This window comes from Phaenicophaeus curvirostris, chromosome 6, assembly GCF_032191515.1.
Source record: "Phaenicophaeus curvirostris isolate KB17595 chromosome 6, BPBGC_Pcur_1.0, whole genome shotgun sequence".
Lineage (NCBI taxonomy): Eukaryota > Metazoa > Chordata > Aves > Cuculiformes > Cuculidae > Phaenicophaeus > Phaenicophaeus curvirostris.
In genome coordinates, this window is record NC_091397.1 from 8,741,236 (window position 1) to 8,760,282 (window position 19,047).

The following is a 19,047-nucleotide window of genomic DNA, read 5'->3' on the forward strand; positions in this document are numbered from 1 at the left end:
CTGTGTTTGCCATTCTAAACCATATATGGATTTTAAGCAGTTGTGGGGCAAGTTTGCTGTAGCTGCGGGGGATGCACAGAGTGTATTTCAAATTGCTTGTCAATGAGGAGCTGTGTTTTGCTATTTACGAGTGTAGTTGAGGTCATCTTGAAACCAAAACGAAGACCCCACTTCATTTCTGTGAGCGTTGGATTGCAGCCACAGTGCAGTTAATGACCAGTGATGTTTTGGTCTGAAAGCATAACCAAACCATAGAAGTGCTCTTCTACAAGGACCAGAATTCAATATTTCTTCTTTTTGTCCAGCCCTCCTTGTCTCTTCTAAGACTTCAGTGCTACCTGGTCATTATTGCTCTATTGCCTCCCTGCCTTTCAATGTCAACAACATAATTACAGTAGTTGGCATTTCACTTCTAGAATTAAAATTATGCACTTTATGCTGCTCCACTGGAAAACCAACAGGCCTTCAGATTGAAAAAAAGTGTTATTTTTGACTTTCTGTACTTATGGGGCAGCCACTGAAATCAGAGCAGAACTGAAATGGTGGAGGAAAAGTCGAGATAGGAATAGGAATGACATGATTTCACAACAGATAGAAAGATGAGACACAAGGGGAAAACATCAATAAATCATGGGAAAGCTCCCTGGCATGGGTAGGATCAGTGCTTATCCTTAGTGAATTGTGAGACTTCTGATGTTAAAATTGTCACTGGTCCTTTAAACTAGTCAAAAATCCCAGCAGAATTGGAAAAAATCCTTTTTCTTTTCCTACCTTGGGAGAGGTGAAAATGGAAGCAGAGCTCAGGGTGCTGTCAGGTGTTGCAGCTCTTTCAGAACCAGTTAGACAAACATCCATCATGCCATGGATGTAGCTGATCCTGCCTTGCAGCAAGAGGAGAGGTAAGATGGCCCTTGAGATCTTTTTCAACACTGTTTTATAAAAGTTTGTCAGAAATGTTAGGTAAAATCATGCCCTCATTGAAAGCAATGGACAAATTCTCAGTGACATCAAGCAAATCAGAATTTTAACCAGCATGTCTTGTCTTGTAATGTTAATTAATTCAAGGTGAAGATGAGTAGGATGGGAGCAATCTTATAACTCCCCAGAAAGCCTCTGATCTGTGCTCACCATGGACTAATCTCTACAGCTGGTAAAGAGCGTTTTCTTTCTTTGTTACGTATTTTAAAGTATTATTAGTGACATCTCTTGGCATATTGAAAATGGTAATAAACTCTTGGGCTGCATTTTTTACTGAGGATATAAAGGTTGTATTGCTTTCTCCAAACAGTCCATCACTAATACAGAGTTGTTCTTTTTGGAAATTTACTCCTTCTGTTGTGTCAAGGGTCGTTCAGTCAAAAATGAGATGGAAAAAATGCTTTTTTGCCCAAGCCAGGCTTTCAGCTAAGCTTGGTACTGCCTGAGAGCGGGTCACAACTTGTTAAGAAACCACAGCAACACTTTAAACACTAAAGCGTGGATTAACTGGGAAGTTTGACTTTAGTTGCCCATTTTAATAACATGTCTACACAACCCTGTTTCAATCCAGGCTGTGTCCATCTTTTTTTTTTTCAGTTTGCTCTGGCGAATATTGCAGAATCTCTGTCTGTGTAGGGTGAGATCCCTGCATAGCCTGTGGAATCGAATGGAAACCCACATTATTATCCTGTGTAAGCAAACAAAAATTAAACTGAAATCAATGGTAAAGATCCCTATTTTTGCTGCATCTCAGTGCTGGGATGAAGCTTTCTTTCATTATATCCTGTGTTTATTCATGTTATGCCTTAAGCAGTGACAGGCAGACAGGAGAGTATCTTGAAACAACCCTAATCCTAATTTGTCTATGGTCAAACATAAACAACCATCCTGGTGTAAATTGCATCCACATTTATTTGGCAGCCTCAATCCCATACAATCCATACTGATCTTCTGCCAATAAGAACTTACAGTTGGCCGTAAATTTTGTTCCTTGAATCTCAATGTAATTAACAGCTACATTATGGACCAATTCCTGCTGTTCTTACTTGAGTCTGAAGACCATTGGCATTTCTTCTAAATGCCATTCCTGCAAGGTAATATGACCATACAGGAAAAATATCAGTATTCTGGAGACTCTGCTGAAAAATCATATCCAAAACCACTGTGATGGTCTGGGAACAGTGAAGGGGCACAAAGAAACCTCGACTTCTGATCCTGGCTCTGAGACTTTTTACAAACCTCTCAGTATTCAAACATTAATGCTGAGTGGGCTCCCAGAGACCTAAATCATGTTTGAAGACATAAGCAACCCCAGCTTCAAAGGAAGCATCTTGTACCTTCTTGTTCCCATTTATAATACAGAATCAGTGGTGTGAAGAGATCTGCCTCACTGAGGCTTTGTGACGATTAATTAGTAAATGTTTATCGTGTACTGGGAAGGTGGAACACTGGTTTTAATGCCGAGCAGCATTATAAATTGGGCTTCTATTTAATTCCTCAGAAGAACATTATTACCCATTATTATTGAATTTCCTATGCAATTTAATGGTTATATAATGCTTCCAGAAAAGATTTAACTAACCTTCTTCCACTTACAATTAATTTAATTTCCTCTCAATGCTCTGACAGTTCAGTGAGCATCTGTATGGGAGCTTGATAGCTGGGGCAACGACAGCACGTGCTGAACGCTGTCTGCTGAACGTCTCCTCGCAACGCTGAATACATATTGTCAAGGTTCAAGGAGCAGCAGCTCTCCAGCAGTCTGCTACTGTGTTTCCTTTATTTTTTAGGGAGAAGAAAAGGTCACAAAAGAATGCCCTTGGATTACATGACAGGTTGGCTGACCACCTTCCTCCTCCACTCCCAACCCACTGACCTTTCTTCTTGATGCAGGCAGGTCAGGCAACTCCAGGACACGTAACGATGCTGTAGAGCCAGAGGTGGGCCACGCATGATTTCACCCCCCCTTAATTTGCTTGGACTTTTCCTAAAAAATACTGGCCTTTAAACGGACTGTGGCAGCTGGAAGAAGGAGTTTTCTGGAAGGAAATTTGCAGGCAATTAAGGAGATTTCACCTGACAAAGGTAATTAATGACTATTAGTTCCAGAGATTGCTGTGGTGAGGTACGACTGACAAGATGTCAAGCTGTTTTTTGCAATGTAGTGATTTAAGCTGCTTTGTTTATGAGGGGCTCGTTGCTGTTTTATTCTTGGATCCCTTATTTTACCTGCATTGGTAAAACAGCAAACTGGGGCACCAGCAAAGTCATAGTGATCATGATATAGACATCATTAATGCTCCATATAGAAACAGTGGGGTAAAGCATCCTTGGCAAAATTTACATCCCCACTGTGATACACCCTGGCTGAATATCACAAAGCTGCCAGCATGTTCATCAAATTTAAGACTTGGCCAAAGAACTCTTTAAATCACTATTATTTTCAGTAACACTGACGTGCTAAGGAAGTTACAGGAGTCTTGGAGAGCGCTGAAGTTGTGCCAGTATTTTAAAAGGGCAAATTGGGAAAGCCAAGTATTTCTAAAGCTAATACTGTTACTGATTTACAGCTTGAAATTGATCCTTGGCAAAAATGTGGAACAGCTGATAAAGGACTCAATGAATAAAAAATTGCAGGAAATAAATATAATTAAAATAAATCATATTGATGTCTTTCTTTGATTGCAGCACATGGTTCATTGCTGATGGTGATATAAAGTATTCACTCCTCGATAATGAATTTGACTTGACAGCACTCGACCCTTCCATGAAAAAGTGAAGAAGAAATCAATATGAGGTTCAAACTGTCCAATAGTTGCTAATGACTCATGGACTTAAAAAGGTGTAAATACAGAAAATGAAGTCGCTTGTACAGACAAATGAGGATGCAACCAGCCAGGGGCATTGTAGTCCAGCATAAGGGAAAGGCACATGCCCAGGACCTTGATGCAGGCAGGGAGGGATGGCCACGTCAGGGCCACAGACAGGACTGTTCAGCATTTTGGGGATAAGCAGATTTGTTTATTACATGTGCAGATGCTGTGTCCAGCTATGGATTTTATTCTGGTCACTGGAGGGGAGTTCATTGCCTTTTTGCTGTTCCCCCCTCCACGCTGCTGCCAGGCAGTCGGCCTCAGCATTGTAGTTCTTTCAGCTGTGTAATCTTCCATGCTGGCCAAGTCAAATACTTCCCCTAATCATCCTAAAAAGCAAGACAGATGGGCCCTTTCTCTGGATCTCCCAGTGCATTGCTGTTGTTCCTCTGTCTAACTAACAGTTTCAGCTGTGGGAACAACAGCTTCTGCAGTGCTGAACCCCATTTGCCTGCTTGGTGGATGGGATCAAGCAGGGCTGGGTGCAACTCCAGGGGTTGGTCCACGGAGCAGGCACTGCCCCACCACCGCTTGTGACAAGTGACAGTGATGCAGATGGGGAAAGGGAAAACGGGAGCTATACCTTTGCCTTGGATTTTTGCTGGAGCTATTCCTTACAAATCATTCCCTAGTCTTCCTTTTAGCCATTCTCCCTGCTTCTGGTGAGACCAAACCTGTCCAGGCTGCCCCTGCTATGGGACTGGTCATCTCTGCAGGAACACAAAAGGGAGGCGAAAAAAATTTCTCCAAGCCACTGCAGCCCTAATTGCAGGAAAATTTTCCCAGCCCTGACTGCCTCTCTGGGAGCAAACACATTTTCTGCATGGTGTAGGCATCCACCCAGCTCTATTCAATCCCCTTCCCGCCGCCAGCTTCAGAGTGGAAATTTCTGTCATTCAAAACTACCTGCTGCTGGCCAGGTCTCCAATTTTTTTCAAATGTGGATTGAAACATTGCATTTTTCATCAGTTCAGGGCTGCAGCCTGAGGTCAGTGCTTCTTGCTTGTGCCTTTCCATCACTGAAACATGGTTATATGCAGGTCCCACCAGCCTTGGTTGCTGGTACAAAGGAGGCCAACCTTTCAAAGTCAGCACCTGTATTTGTCAAGAAAACCCCCTTTGTCTCTGAGTTGAAGGTGGCAAAAGAACAGCTGAGGTGCCACAAAATCCCAAGGTCTGCTTCTTCTTGCCTGAGCTACCATGGTTCAATGTTTGAATCACCTGGCTCTTTACAAGACGCTAGATTGGGCAGTTCCAAAGCATAAACCATGAGCTCTGGCTCGTTTTCCTAAGGTCCATCATGTGTCCCACATTTCTACTGCTTTCCTGTGGTGCTGCATTGGAGCTCTGAACATCAAGAAGATGTTCATACATTGCTCAGGGTGCTGCCTCCACAAAATCTCCCTGGCTTGGCACAGCCGGATCAAACAGGGCTGTTTCCAAGACAAAAGAGCCTGTAGCACATAGACCATGGTGAATATCAATGTCATCACCTTACAGCCCCCTTCTAGATCTGCTAACAGCCTTATATCCTGCCCCACAGATTACTCCTGTCAGGCAGACTTTACAGGGGAAAAGCTGAGCTCATGGTCACGTAGTTTTGCAGTTTAAATGGAGACCTGCTTTCAAGGGAGGGGAAGAAATAATTTTGATGCAACGCCAAACTCAGCCCTTTTGGCGGATACCGGAGCATATGGAGCCTCTCACACAATTGCCTGGGAGTTGCAGGTCTATCATGTTTTTTCTGACTTCTCAGCTGCTCGCCTGGTGCCAAAGTTTCCAGATGCATTAAGGCAGGATGCCCCTGCCATGCATCTTGAACCTTCCACAAGCACATCACAGTGTCGTAGTGAATATTAAACAGACAGGAGTGCAGCAGATGCGAAGTGCAAGTACACTTGCTGGCACAAGGGGTTACTCAATATCTGGAATTTGAACAGAAAAAGAAACTGCAAGCCCACGGTATTAAATAATTAAGCTTTTATGAGGCTTTTTAAAAGGAGGGAGGTAGGTGCTGAGGCAAGATGATGCAGCACTCAGCCACACTCCTTTGCTTCCCACAATTTTGCAGCACAGACCTCAGCCTTACTGGGGATTTCAGAGCACAGTTAACCTAACTAAAGCCCTAGGGCTACTCCATAAACCGTTAATAATTGCCAACCAAAATGGGTGTCAGGGCTGTTACTTATTAAAATGAGCATTTAAGGCACCTGGAGAAGACTCTTAAGTAGCATAAACCCTTTAAATTCTTTCCAAAACCCCAGCCAGCTTTTGCATGCAGAACACAGCAAGTAACTTTTAAACCAAACCTATCTGGCAGCAAATCTGCTGCTGCTCCTTAGATCACCTTCTCCACCACTTTTATTCACAGGTATCTCCAAGAAAGCATGTACCCACTCACCATGTGCACAATACAGCATCTTCCCCAGGTGATTCCTGAGTTATCAGTACATCTCTGTCCCACACGGGGCTCTGCCCCTTGTTTCCCCACCTTTAGCAAGATAACACCCCTAGCCTCATGGACTCCTGTCCCCAAATGGCGTGGCCTTCAGGATATACTGGATAATTCAACTCCGTGTGGAGCAGCTGGGCTGGTTTTCATTACGCTGATTCTTATCCCTCCAGCCAGTAGCCCCAGCTGAGCAGTGGCTCCCACCCCACCCTACTTCTCCTGGCTCCCTTCTTGCTCTCAGAGGTGCCCAGAGGAATCTCCAATGCTTTGGGAGAGCCTGTTTCCCTGTGTGCTGCTGTGGTGATACTTCTGGAGTCAGGGGTGTTTATAGTGAAGATAATCACTTCATAAAGCAAATGAGCCATGTCCAAGATCAAATCGGATAATAAAAAGCTGTTGGGTTGCAGTGGTATCCCTCTAAAATGCCTGATTACAGTGGGCACTAGGCACCTCAAAACCATAAAGCAGGCATGATCCTCACAGAGGGGGACTTTTTTTTCAGGAAAAGAGGGAGTTGTCTCTGCCCCAGCCTTTCCAGCACTGTTAATGGGAGAGGCGTTTATTTCTTTTAGGACACCCTTTCTCCCAGATGGGCTGGCACGCACCATAGGACCCTTGTCCATTGCAGACACCCAGCATCGGTGCCACCAAGAAGATGAAGTTGTGCTTTTATCCCAGCTTGTAAGTGATGATGTGGACATGCACGTAGCCTGGAGCCTGCAGGAAAGAAAAGGGATGACTACGAAGGCACAGCAGAAGGGTAAGGAGAGAGCGGCTGGCTCCTCGCAGGCTCTGTGGTTTGGCTCTGCCCTGCAGGGGCCAGCAGCCACCGGGCAGCAGGAGCTGCAGGCGATAGACAGTATTTTAGCAGCAGGCAGCCAGCGAGATGACTCTGCTAGCTTGCAAGGAAGAGATGAGGTCAAAAGCACCATCTGGCCCACTCACCTTTCCACTCCTCCGTGGCAAGATAAGAGTCTGCTTGGCAAGACACGAGGTCAAGGGCTGAATGTGCTCTTATCTGCTTGAGGGTGGCAGCACAGGGCAGAAAGAGAATGATTATTTCTCATTTCCTTTTGCCAGCTGCCATGTGGGGCTGGGAGGGAGGAGAGAGGAGCGATATCATTTTCATTGTTCCCAGATGTGATCCTTAGAGATGGCAAGATGCTTAGACTTTTTAATATTATTATTATTATTATTATTATGGTAATGAGGCACCTAAGTAACCTGGATAACCCAAACCTTAGTGCAAATGGTGGAAGGAAAGGACAAGTGCACTCTCTGCCACTGAGTAGAAAAATATCTTCCAGTTTTGTGACATGTCTCAATATAGTGCAAAATGAGCAGTGTGTACATGTTATTCAGCACGTGGTTGCTCAGCTTGTTATGTCATTTGTAAGTGGAAAACATCTTTCTTGCTCACCCTCTACAGCTGTTACAATAGCCCTCTGAATCAGATCAAATCCTCCTCTCCCTTCCCCTTCGAGTGCTCAGAATCTTGAGGTGCTTCAGAGTAGGATTAGCACTGCATGTTTCCAGACTCCTTTATCCAGCTTTACGCTCTCCAACATTTCTATTCCATGCAAGAGCAAAGCCTTCAAGCCTGGCTCTTGCCAGCTGTTGTCCCAAGTGATGCATGTTGCTCAGAGCCATGGGCTTCGGGATGTCTGTGCAGCATCAGGGAAGAGGCAGCTCTGAATTAACTCAAACCTTACTGCCCTAGATATTACACAAACATCCCATGGCAGTAAACAAGCAAGAAAACCAGAATCACCCAGATTGTAGGGTGATATTGTTTCTGAATACAGCTGATTTATTTTATGAGGCCAGGATGAAATTGTTTTATGTAGGAGTATCCTTATGAGGCTTAAAATGGACAGGTGAGTACAGGAACCTATTTTGTCCTTTGTCCTCTGAGCAGAGTGGCACAGGAGATGTGTGAACACACACACAGATCAGTTTTCCAGTTTCATTGCTCTGAATGCTCCCGCCAAGCAAACAGCACTGCATACCTAAATATACCCAGGAAAATATGTTCTCCTTGGGCACAACGATCAGCCCACATGCACTGGAAAATGTCAACATAGATGCATAATTTTCCTACAAAACATACACACACATGAACACACACACTTATTTTTCACACTGCATCAACTGTTTCAGCTGGGTTTTGCTTATTTTGCTCTTGACTAGAAAGACTGTGGAAACGTGCGAAGGACAAAAATGTCTCTCAGCAAAAGCAATTACTAACACCTCGCTCTCATCAAGGATAAATTGAAAGGAGAATCAAAGGTAAGCTGATTTTCATCAACGAAAATTCTGTTAGCTTGTTGAATTTTTCTACTGGGTCAATTATATGTGATATAAGGAAATAAAACATTTCCAGAACTCTTTCTGGAGGAAATTAGCAAAATGCTTTGGAAATCACTTTGATCGCTCACGATTGAGTGCTATTTTATTAATCATTATGCATGAAGGTTTGATGTTATAGACAGAGTTTGTTATAGACAGAGCTAAGAAACAAGATCAAGAGTTCACAGAATCACAGAATGGTTGAGGCTAGCACGGATCTCTGAAAGTCATCTGGTCCAAGGTCCCTACTCAAGCAGTTGCCTAGGACCACGTCCAGTCAGCTTTTGAGTATCTCCAAGGATGGAAGCTCCACAACCATCCTTGGCAAACTGTGCCAGCACTGAGTCACCTTCACAACAGAAAAGCGTTTCCTGATATTCAGAGAGAACCTCCCGTGTTTCAGTTTGTGCCCATTGTCTCTAGTCCTGTCACTGTGCACCACTGGAAATAGACTGGCTCCATCCTCTTTGCGCCTTTCCCTCAGATATTTATAGACAAGGCTCCCTGCAGCCCAGGACAGCATTCACCCTCTTTGTCGGCTCATGTTCAACTTTGCATCTACCAGGAACCTCAGGTCCTTTTCCACCAAGGGGCTTTCAAGCTGGTTGTTCACAGTGTGTATTGGTTTATAGGATTGTTCCTAGCCAGGTGCAGGTCTTTTCATTTCTCCACGTTGAACTTCATGAGGTTCCTCTTGGCTCATTTCTCCAGCCAGCTGAGGTCCCTCTCATGGCAGCATGGCCATCTGGTGTATCAGCCGCTCCTCTAAGTTTGGTGTCACCTGCAAACTTGCTGAGGGTACATTCTGTCCCACCATACAGATAATTAATCAAGGTGTTAAATGGGGCTGGACCCAGTATTGACCCCTGGGGTCACTGGACTCCAACTAGACTTTGCATCACTGATCACCACACTCTGGGCCTGGACATTCAACCAGTCTCCAATCCACCTCACCATCTTCACACTCAACCCATGCATCAACAGCTTCTCAATGAGATTCTTATGGGAGATACTGGCAAAGACCTTACTGAAGTCCAGGAAGACAATACAATTCATGAACATGATTACCACCAAGCGGTATTTTCTGGAGCATCTTGATGCCTAACTTCCCATTCAAACTAAATGAGGTATAGTTAAAAATACACATTTTTCCTCTGAGTGTGAAAAGAGCCTACCAAGACTAGCTCACATTCAAACATTAAACTTGTAGAGTTTTCTAGGTAGGTGAGATGAATCTTACCTGGGGTTCAAATTAATTCTAAGTACAGAAAATTAGTTTGCTTTTTTTGTTTTCATCTCTGATGACTGGAAACATCTAGGAGACTGGCAAAGCTTTTTTTTCACCCTTTCCTCTATGGATTCTCCTCTCACAGATGCAAAAAGAGATATGGAGGGTCAGTTTAGGTCCTGTGGGCCTAGGGCATCTGGGCTGTGAAAACCAGTTTTTAGTGTTGCCTCACGCTTGCTGCTCTGCTGTCCATTTGCCACGTTATTTTGCTTTCTCCAACACCCCTCAGACTCCAGATAACCTAAACAAACTTGTCATTTTAAATTTTGCCATGATTCTATATCTTTGCAGCTGACAACGTGTATTATTTCTACAATGCCATGGAAGCAATAAAATGGCAGCCACTACTGAAGCTTGTGGTACCACAGCTATTTATTACCATTACAAATCCTCATTTAAACCTTTTATTGCTTCTGTGCATTGTAGGAAAATATTTTTACTCATGTGCTTTCAGTCTTAGGTTCTGTAGTTACACCTTGAACAGGTCCAAGTATTCATGGTGTTCCCACTTGAGCAACTGGCTAAAACCAAAAGCATCTTGGACCATAGATGTTTCAAATTCTGTTCTGAGCTTAGGAACTGATATCACCCAAAAGAGTGCAATTGCAAAACTGGTTTCTCTGTCCCCTGTCCTGTAACCTGTGTAATTCACTCTCTCTTTTACTGGCTTGTGACTTCAGAGCTAGAACTGACTCTTAGTCTAAACCTATCAAAATGTCCTGGGTGAAATTTGGGGATTTTTGGAAAGGGTTTTAGCTTTAGACTAACAGGACAGAAAAACTTGCAGGGGCTGGCGTGTCATTTGGATTGCAATATGACAGAAATATTTATCTCTTCACATTCATATCCTCTACTGCAATTAAATCCAGTGTGTTGTTCCATTGTCTAATTACATGTGGGAAGCAGGGATATAGCCCGTACTCTGACTATAGTATTCCAGGAATTAATGAAAACTGGTTTTATTTTAATAGAGAAAATCTTTTTTGTCTCCTTTTTGTAACTGCCTTCAGGGATCATCTGGAGAATTCTTTTAGCTACATGTCTCACAAGTATTTAAAGTAGAAAAACATATAATAGCCACTTTTATCTTTTTCTTCCTTTAGAAAAAAAAACAGTGAAAGTTGTGTAGAAGCTGTTTTGGTGGTGTGTGGGTGTATTTTGTGTACGTCAATCCCACCAGGGGGAAGCTAATGAAGAGCGAGGAGTTTTGCCCACAACTTAAACATCTCTTTGAATCATTCATTTGACTGGCATTTCTGGGAAAAGCCAATGTTTGGAGGATTAAAGAAAAGCCAGAAATGTGGAGGTGACAGACAGTAACATCCAGCCCTGGCTGGTGTCGCAGCACATCTCTACAATTTCTGCCGTAAGGCTCATCTGTCTGGGAAGACAAAAAGCTGCCATTTTGCCATCGGGTTGCTCTGTATTCAAGCTCTTTTTCAAAGCTCAAAAATGCTCAGCCACCCCCGTGCATCACCGAGGAGGCAGCCCCATGTGCCTGGCAGCTGTGTGGCATCTCTGCCAACAGTTGCTTGGGTCTGGTGGCACCGCAGTGCTGGCTCGGGGGAATGAAGGTTAATCTGGCCAGACAAAAGAAGTTGTTGGCAGCTCTTTGCTGTTCTTGTTGCGTAGTGCTTCTGCTTGAGACAGTTAAAAGGCACTCTGCAACAAGATGGACCTCATGTATAAACAGGGGTTACCACTTGATGATAACCCAGCACATTTCAGGCACGTGAAAGCCTTGTGTTAGCTAAAGAATCTGGGAAATAACAAGCATCTCTTCATCAAAGATGAGACTTAGACAACATAAACCATTGTTTCGAGAATAGTTCAAGCGTTAAAAAAAAATTTTCACGGAAAGGGTCATTGGGCACTGAAACAGGCTGCCCAGGGAGGTGGATGAGTCACCTTCCCTGGAGGTGTTTAAGGCATGGGTGGACGAGGTGCTGAGGGGCATGGTTTATTGTTTGATAGGAATGGTTGGACTCAATGATCTGGTGGGTCTCTCCAACCTGGTGATTCTATGATTCTATGATCAATTATGTGAAGGTTTTTTACTTGGTGAGATCAGAGAGAACACAGCAGGACTTTCTTCTTTATCCCAAGATTCTGCTAGTCAAATGCCTCCTTGGGGTGAATTCATAAAATACATGCAGAATAGGGGATTTACTAAAGCGACATCACCAGCCAACAGGGAAATACATGTTTTTTTAATAGATGACACACTGGTTCTTTGCCTACTGGCCACTCTTTGTAAATAAGAACATCCATGGCCAAAGGCAAAAATATTGATGCTGTTTCGAGTGATGGCTCCCATGGTCTCAACAGGAAATCATTCTTTTGTGGTTGAGTATTACAGTAAATACAAAAAGCCTTACCGCTGGCAACTCTAAGTGTTAATGTACTTTTGAGCCTGGAGACAAAACAGCAGGCTGAACTTCTAACCCACAGTTTTGTGTCAAAAGCTCCCATCCTAAAGGTGCCAGAGCTTATGCTTCAATACTCAGTGGATATGGGCGTTGGATTTACCAGCTGGGTTTTTGAGTATCCACTCAAGAAGTGAGATATGCATGCACCCTGCTCAAGGGTGGGAACAGTACTTCAAAACACAGCTGTTATCGACTAGTATTAAATAGGTCATATGTGATTCTTGATTGTTTTTTTTTTTAAATTGATCAGGGAAATAGCAAGAAGTCACCACCAAGGTAAGTGTTGTCTGTTGGCAAAACTTTGCATATCTTTATTACCAGGTTATTCTTTAGCAATTTTACCCTGGAAAACATTACAAGGTGCCTGTCTGAAGCAATGATCACCTTATTGACCATATTATGGTCTGAAAGCATGAAAATATCCATTGGGTTGGTGCTATTCTTGTGTTGCAGCCCTGTCTTTGCATGGCCCTGGGCTCCATATGGGTGCCCACCCCAACCCTGACTCCCCTGGCCTTGGTTGATCCTTGTCCCCATTCCCGCAAATGTGCCCAACATCACCGCAATAATCATCCTTGGAAGATGCTGTTGAATAACGGCAGAGTTAATAACCAGGTTTCTCACTTCCCGTGAGATTAATATATAATATACACATATACTATGTATTTTTATATGTAGCTTCAAGGGCCAAGTTCCTGGCCAAGGCTTGCACTTCAGAAGCTTCCTGAAGGCCCTGCTGTTCCCCACTGGCATTGGGATGCTCCTCTGATCTTCCTTTCCCTCACTGCTGAATCAACTATAGATACCAGGAACAATTCTAGACACCAGCTTTATCTTTTAAGTATTGCAGTTAGATGCTTAAAGTGTGCAGACAGGCAGTGTGGATCTTACCTTTGATCTGTGCACATGCACCATCTCCTTTACTCTTTTACTACCTGTTGTAAATTCCTTCCCTCAAAAGGGCTGTAATCCCAGCTAGGGCTTCTTGCTGCCTCCCTGCTGCATATGTCAAAAAGATTTACAAGAGGTGCAAGCTGACAAAAAGGCTCAAAGGAGGAGGTCTCAGATAGTCAGTTTTCAGTGAGCTGTGCTGGACTGGCAGCACTGGAGAACAAAACACTCTTTGCATTTGCAGTTCAGTTTTCCATGAAGCAAGAGCTGCAAGTTCCTCTGCCAAAACTCACTGTTCTATAACTTGTCCTTGTTACAACCTCAAACCTGTGTCTCTGAGTCAGAGCAGTGGGGAAGAGGCACAGCAAGACTGCGCCTCTTGCTGAGGAATAACCTGGTTTTGAAAATGGTGAGTTCCCACTGCCCAAAGCTTGCAGTTGCCAATGTGTGCATCTCTGAAGCATGCACTGACATTAAGCAGTGATGTCTCAGTGCAGAGCAGGGTTGTTCTCACAGGAAATCTTCTGTCCTGTGCTATAGAAGTTGGAAGTGATGATCCGGCAAGCTCGGTTGTCTTACAGAATATGAATTATCCTCTTTTGACCCAGTTATAAGATGGCCCTTAATGCTTATGAAGACAATTTTTCCATGTGAGCTATACTGCTCCACTGTGTGGCAGGTACTGCTTGATTGAAGCATACCCCACACCTCCCCCCAACCAAACAAAAAGAACTCTGAGCATGGTTTGTTCCACCGGTTCCACCCTCCTCCTCCATGGGCTCTTCTGGGGTAATCGTTCTACATTTTACTGTCTACATTGTTTTTAAACTCATCCAAAATGCCTTTAGAAGTGGGAGAAGGGACAAATGAACAGGGAGGCAGAAGAAAGAGGGAAGTTGTAAAGTTTAACAAGGACTTACCCCTCCAAGCAGAGTGGAGGGCAGCGAATCCATCCCAGGGCGGGAAGTCATGGATTTGTGGGGTGGAAATAACCTACAGTGGGTGACCCCAGACTGGCACTCATCCACTCCTAGGTGGTGCCAGATCCCACTCGTAATTCATAAATGAACACTGGACACAGAGGGAGTGAGCTGTAACATCAGAAGACCTTAATGCTTAAATAAGTAGGAGCTTCTCATACAGGTTTGAAAATGTTTGTTTTGGACCCTTACATGCACTGTGAGTTCACACAGTTCTGTAATGTTGTCATAGTGAGTGGTGGAAGAGGTGCAAAAGTACTAATCAGGTGCTATGCCGATCTTCCTTTGAATCAGCTCTTGGCTGCAAACGCCAAAAGGCTCTTACGTGAGAAGTCAAACAGAAAATGTAGTCAGAGCTGCTTGAATGGTCCACTGGTTTCTGAGGAAAGAAAGAAAAATGTAGGCAACAAAGATTTATGCAGGAGCACTAGCAAGATGTTCTGAGCCCCGTATTTAGACTTTCAAAAAGCAGCAAAGGATGAAGCAGAAAATACAGACTTTGGAGTGACTTGAACAATTAAGCTCATATTTTCAAAGCATCCTAAAAAGGTAACGCTCAATTGAATTTCCTTAATTTCCCTGAAATCTCAAAACATTCTAAAGATTTTAGAGAAATGAAATCAAAAGAATCTCTCCTGCCATTCTACAAGTTCATCTGGGAAAGAGCTGAAACAAGAAAACAGCCCAGTATGGCCAGTCAAACCAGAGCGACACACAGCAAGTAAAGCAGTTGTGAATATTTCTTGTGCAGGGACCTGTTCTACATTCATTACATCACCTTCAGGCTGAACTGAAAAAAAAAGCAAGTCACTATAGCTTAGTAGGCTCACAAGAAGAGATTTTCTTATGAGAAAATATTGAGCTCTTAGGAGGAAATGTTGGGAGTTTGCAGCAGTTTTAGTTAAGGATCTGAGTTCCATGTTCAGTGCTGAATTTACCATGTTGTTGCTCTGGGTTGACGCTGGGTTTCAGTGGGAAACAAACTAAAGACTTGATAAGGAGATAAATCATAGCACATGTTCCATTGTGGTTATGTGGAGCTGTTTATATCACCTCAAATTATACTAAGTGGATCACTTAATTCACAGTTTCATCTCAGCAAGTAATGGTTAAGTGTAGTACCACTGAGGCTGGACATTAGGAAAAAAATTTTCATGGAAGGGGTCACTGGGCACTGGAACAGGCTGCCCAGGGAGGGGGTTGAGTCACCTTCCCTGGAGGGGTTTAAGGCACATGTGGACGAGGTGCTAAGGGGCATGGTTTAGTGATTGATAGGAATGGTCGGACTCTGATCCAGTGGGTCTTTTCCAACCTGGTGATTCTATGATTCTATGAAAACAGTCCCTGCCTCCTCAAGCATCTGTGTAGTCCTCTCTTGTGTGTCACCCATGGTTGGTTGCAAGCCAGAAGATCTGAGTTTGAATGGCCAGTTCACTGCCATCCTGCAATTTGGAAGCTCTATTTGCGTGTCAAAATATGAGGTTGGTAGAGGAAAAAAATGCCTTCTCTCAGTACAAGTTCCCAGCGGATCTCTGTGAAACTTCACGGGGCTCTTCCTCTCACTTTCCTGTAGTAAACCATGGATCAAAACTCCTACCACTTCTTGCTTTACATTCTCCTGTTTCCTCGCACACACAGAGGCTCTGATGATAGGGACATTCCTCAATAGGGACCAAAGTGAAGTTCAACCACATATGAAGAAAACAAGTGTTGCCAGGGCAATTAACTGTGGGAAAAGCTAACCAAGCAGTTTACCCATACTTGGAAACAAATAACTGTTTTTTTTCTGAAAGGTTTTGTGCCTGAAGGAAACACAGGGTGAAGGAAACACAGGGTAGAACCCTATAGAAATTACTGTAAGGTGAGGGTCATAGAATAATAGAATCGTAGAATGGTTTAAGTTGGAAAGGACCTTAAAGATCATGTAATTCCAACCCCTCTGCCACGGCAGGGACACCTCCCACTAGATCAGGCTGCCCAAGGCCCCATCCAAGGGCTCGAACACTTCCAGGGATGAGGCATCCCCAACAACCCTGGGCAACCTGTGCCAATGCCTCACCACCCTCATTGTGAAGGATCTCCTCATTATGTCTAGTCTAAATCTTTCCCTCTCCAATTTAAAGCCATTCCCCCTCATCCTATCACTACATGCCTTTGTAAATGTCCCTCCCCAGCTTGCTTGTCGGCCCCCTTCAGGTGCTGGAAAGTCGCTATAAGGTCTCCTCAGAGCCTTCTCTTCTTGTGGGATGATCCTAGTAGTCACTTAGAGATCTGGGACTGTTTCTCCAGTTCCCACGTCAGTTATGATTTTAGTTCCCTCAAGTAACACTGGCTTCAATACTCACTCTTCCTCATGTTTAAAAATTACTGCCCTGAAAACCGAACCTGAGAGATGCTTACATTAACATTGATGCAGCCTTGGACTCCTAGCCTGCTACTACCAAAAAAATGCACAATAAATCACTTGTTTGGTCCACATTGTCAATGATATGCACTGAGAAAAATTCAGTGAGACATCGCAGGGTGAACACATGCCCACAGGGATGTGGCAGGAGGAGAAACCCATGTTATGCTGAAGTTTGAATCTGGGAAGTACCCAGGGCTGTTACTAAGGGACTGCCAGGTCTTACCTGTCCCTGAAACAGCTTCAGGGCCCAGAGCAAACCCTCAGTGGTCCATGAACTGTTCATCATCCTAGCACGAAAGCTATGGAGGTGGTCCTAGTCTAAATCCAAATGTCAGAATTCAGACTACTGCTAAAATTTAGCTCTAGTTAAGAAAATTACAAAACAAAAATATCTAACTCAAAAATTTGGCGCTGCTTGTTGCTGAGCAGGAGCCAAAAAAAACTTGTTTACAGCTCAGCCTCCTTTTAGAACAATTAATCACTAAGCCCTAGCTTCACTTTCCACAAATCACCTGAAAGGATGCCTGTCAGCTTGTGCTAAACAGCAACTCCGTGACAAAGTCAGCCACTGCCTGGGTTATGGATGAAGACTGGCATGTTATCTCTAATGTTATCTCTCATGTTATCACTTCTAATAGGTGATTTACCAAAAAAAACCCACGAAAAACCAAAACAAAAAAAAAACCTCAAAAAGAAACTATCCATTGAGGTAACCACATTTTTTTTCCTCTTAATTACTTCCTGATACCTGGCCTGAATCCATGGTTGAGTAGCTGTATCTCAGATGCTGACAGTTGTAACTCCACAGTCATTCCCTGGCCTTCAAGGAAGCTTGAGAAGTCAAAGTATTTCAGAAGCATGCTAAAGATAAAACTAATGAGAGAAAAAAAAATAGAAGTTTGGAAAAACGAAAAATTTCTTCCACTATTTTTTGGAAAAGCTCCTATTCTAATGGAGTGGCAGAAGAAGCGGCCGTAATGCTAGATACAAATCTGGAAAACACCAGAAAACATGTGGGCAGACCCATCCACAAGGTGAATCTTGGCATTTGGAAATTCTGAGCTTTTCCCTGGCCGGGTGAGGGAACATGTGTTCTGCAGCTTCATTTCCAGCCATAGGTATCCTCCTCTGCTGACTCCCACCTTCCCAGTTTGGTCATGGACCTGAAGATGTGCCTGGAGATCAAGATGGTGGGCATCATTTTATCTGCATGGGGAGTATAGATGACTAGGCTAGATTGTCAGAGGTTGTTAACTTAGAAAAGATATTAAAATGATAAATATCTTTCATTCATCAGCATACCAGATAAGTTATGCACACTGTAAAAGGAAACAGAGGCTGAGTTTAGAATTTTATGTGACAGCAAGAGAGTATCTTGATCTGAAACAGTTATTTTTTGTTTAAATGAGAGATAAAGTCAAAATGACTATGTGCTATGTTCCCAAACCTTCCCCAAAGAAGCATGAACTTTACAGATCTATTTTCTGTCTGGAAATATTCAGCAGCATTCACTTAGGTCATCATCACACATAAACCGGTCCAGGTACAGACTTCTAATTACCTTTAAAAATAGTAAAATGTCTAGCAGATAATTTCTTGACATTTTTAATTCCATTTTTCCCTATACTGCAGATATAAGGTGATCACTGGGGCTCTCCGCTGATGCCAAAGAAGCACCAATGAAAAGAGAGCCATCAAATATTGAGAAGTCTCTTCTTTGTATGTTATCTCTGCAAAAGAATTACTTTCTTCAGAGTTGCTGTTTTGATCTGTGTTTCCTTATCTTCTTTCCTTTTCCAGTATAAAGTCTTCAGCAAGGAGAGAGTTTTCCATTTATGATATCCATTAGCCTGTCTATAATAATTTTCTGAGTAGATTTAGGATTATTTTGCTTCCAGATGAACACATTTGCTTTTTTTAATGCATTCTGATTTCAAAACACATTTCAGAAAAATTGCATACCAAAGAGATACTCTAAGGTACATTTCAGTTGAATTTCCTTTAAAGTAATACATATTGGTGATAAAAGTTTCTTCTTTCTTGGGTATCATCATTTAAAATTAACAGCATAAGCAACAATTTGAGGCATAGAATATTTCTAATCAGACTGAAATTTAAACACCAAGTCATTTAATTAAATACTCAAGCAAGTCACCTTAGACAGAAAGGCACTCTGGACCACCCAGAGATGTTTGGGTAGATGTTAGCTATAGACCTGTTCCTCTGAACTAGGCTTAGCAGCATTGGGCAACAGCATTGGAGGTAAGGAACAATTAAAAAACTCTGGTTTTTCTTTTTTTAATATGACCTTTCTGACCACCACTGAAAAGATTTAGATAAATGTCAAGGCTTATCTCCAGGTCCCTGTGTAGAAAACAACATCCCTGCTGTTATGCAAGT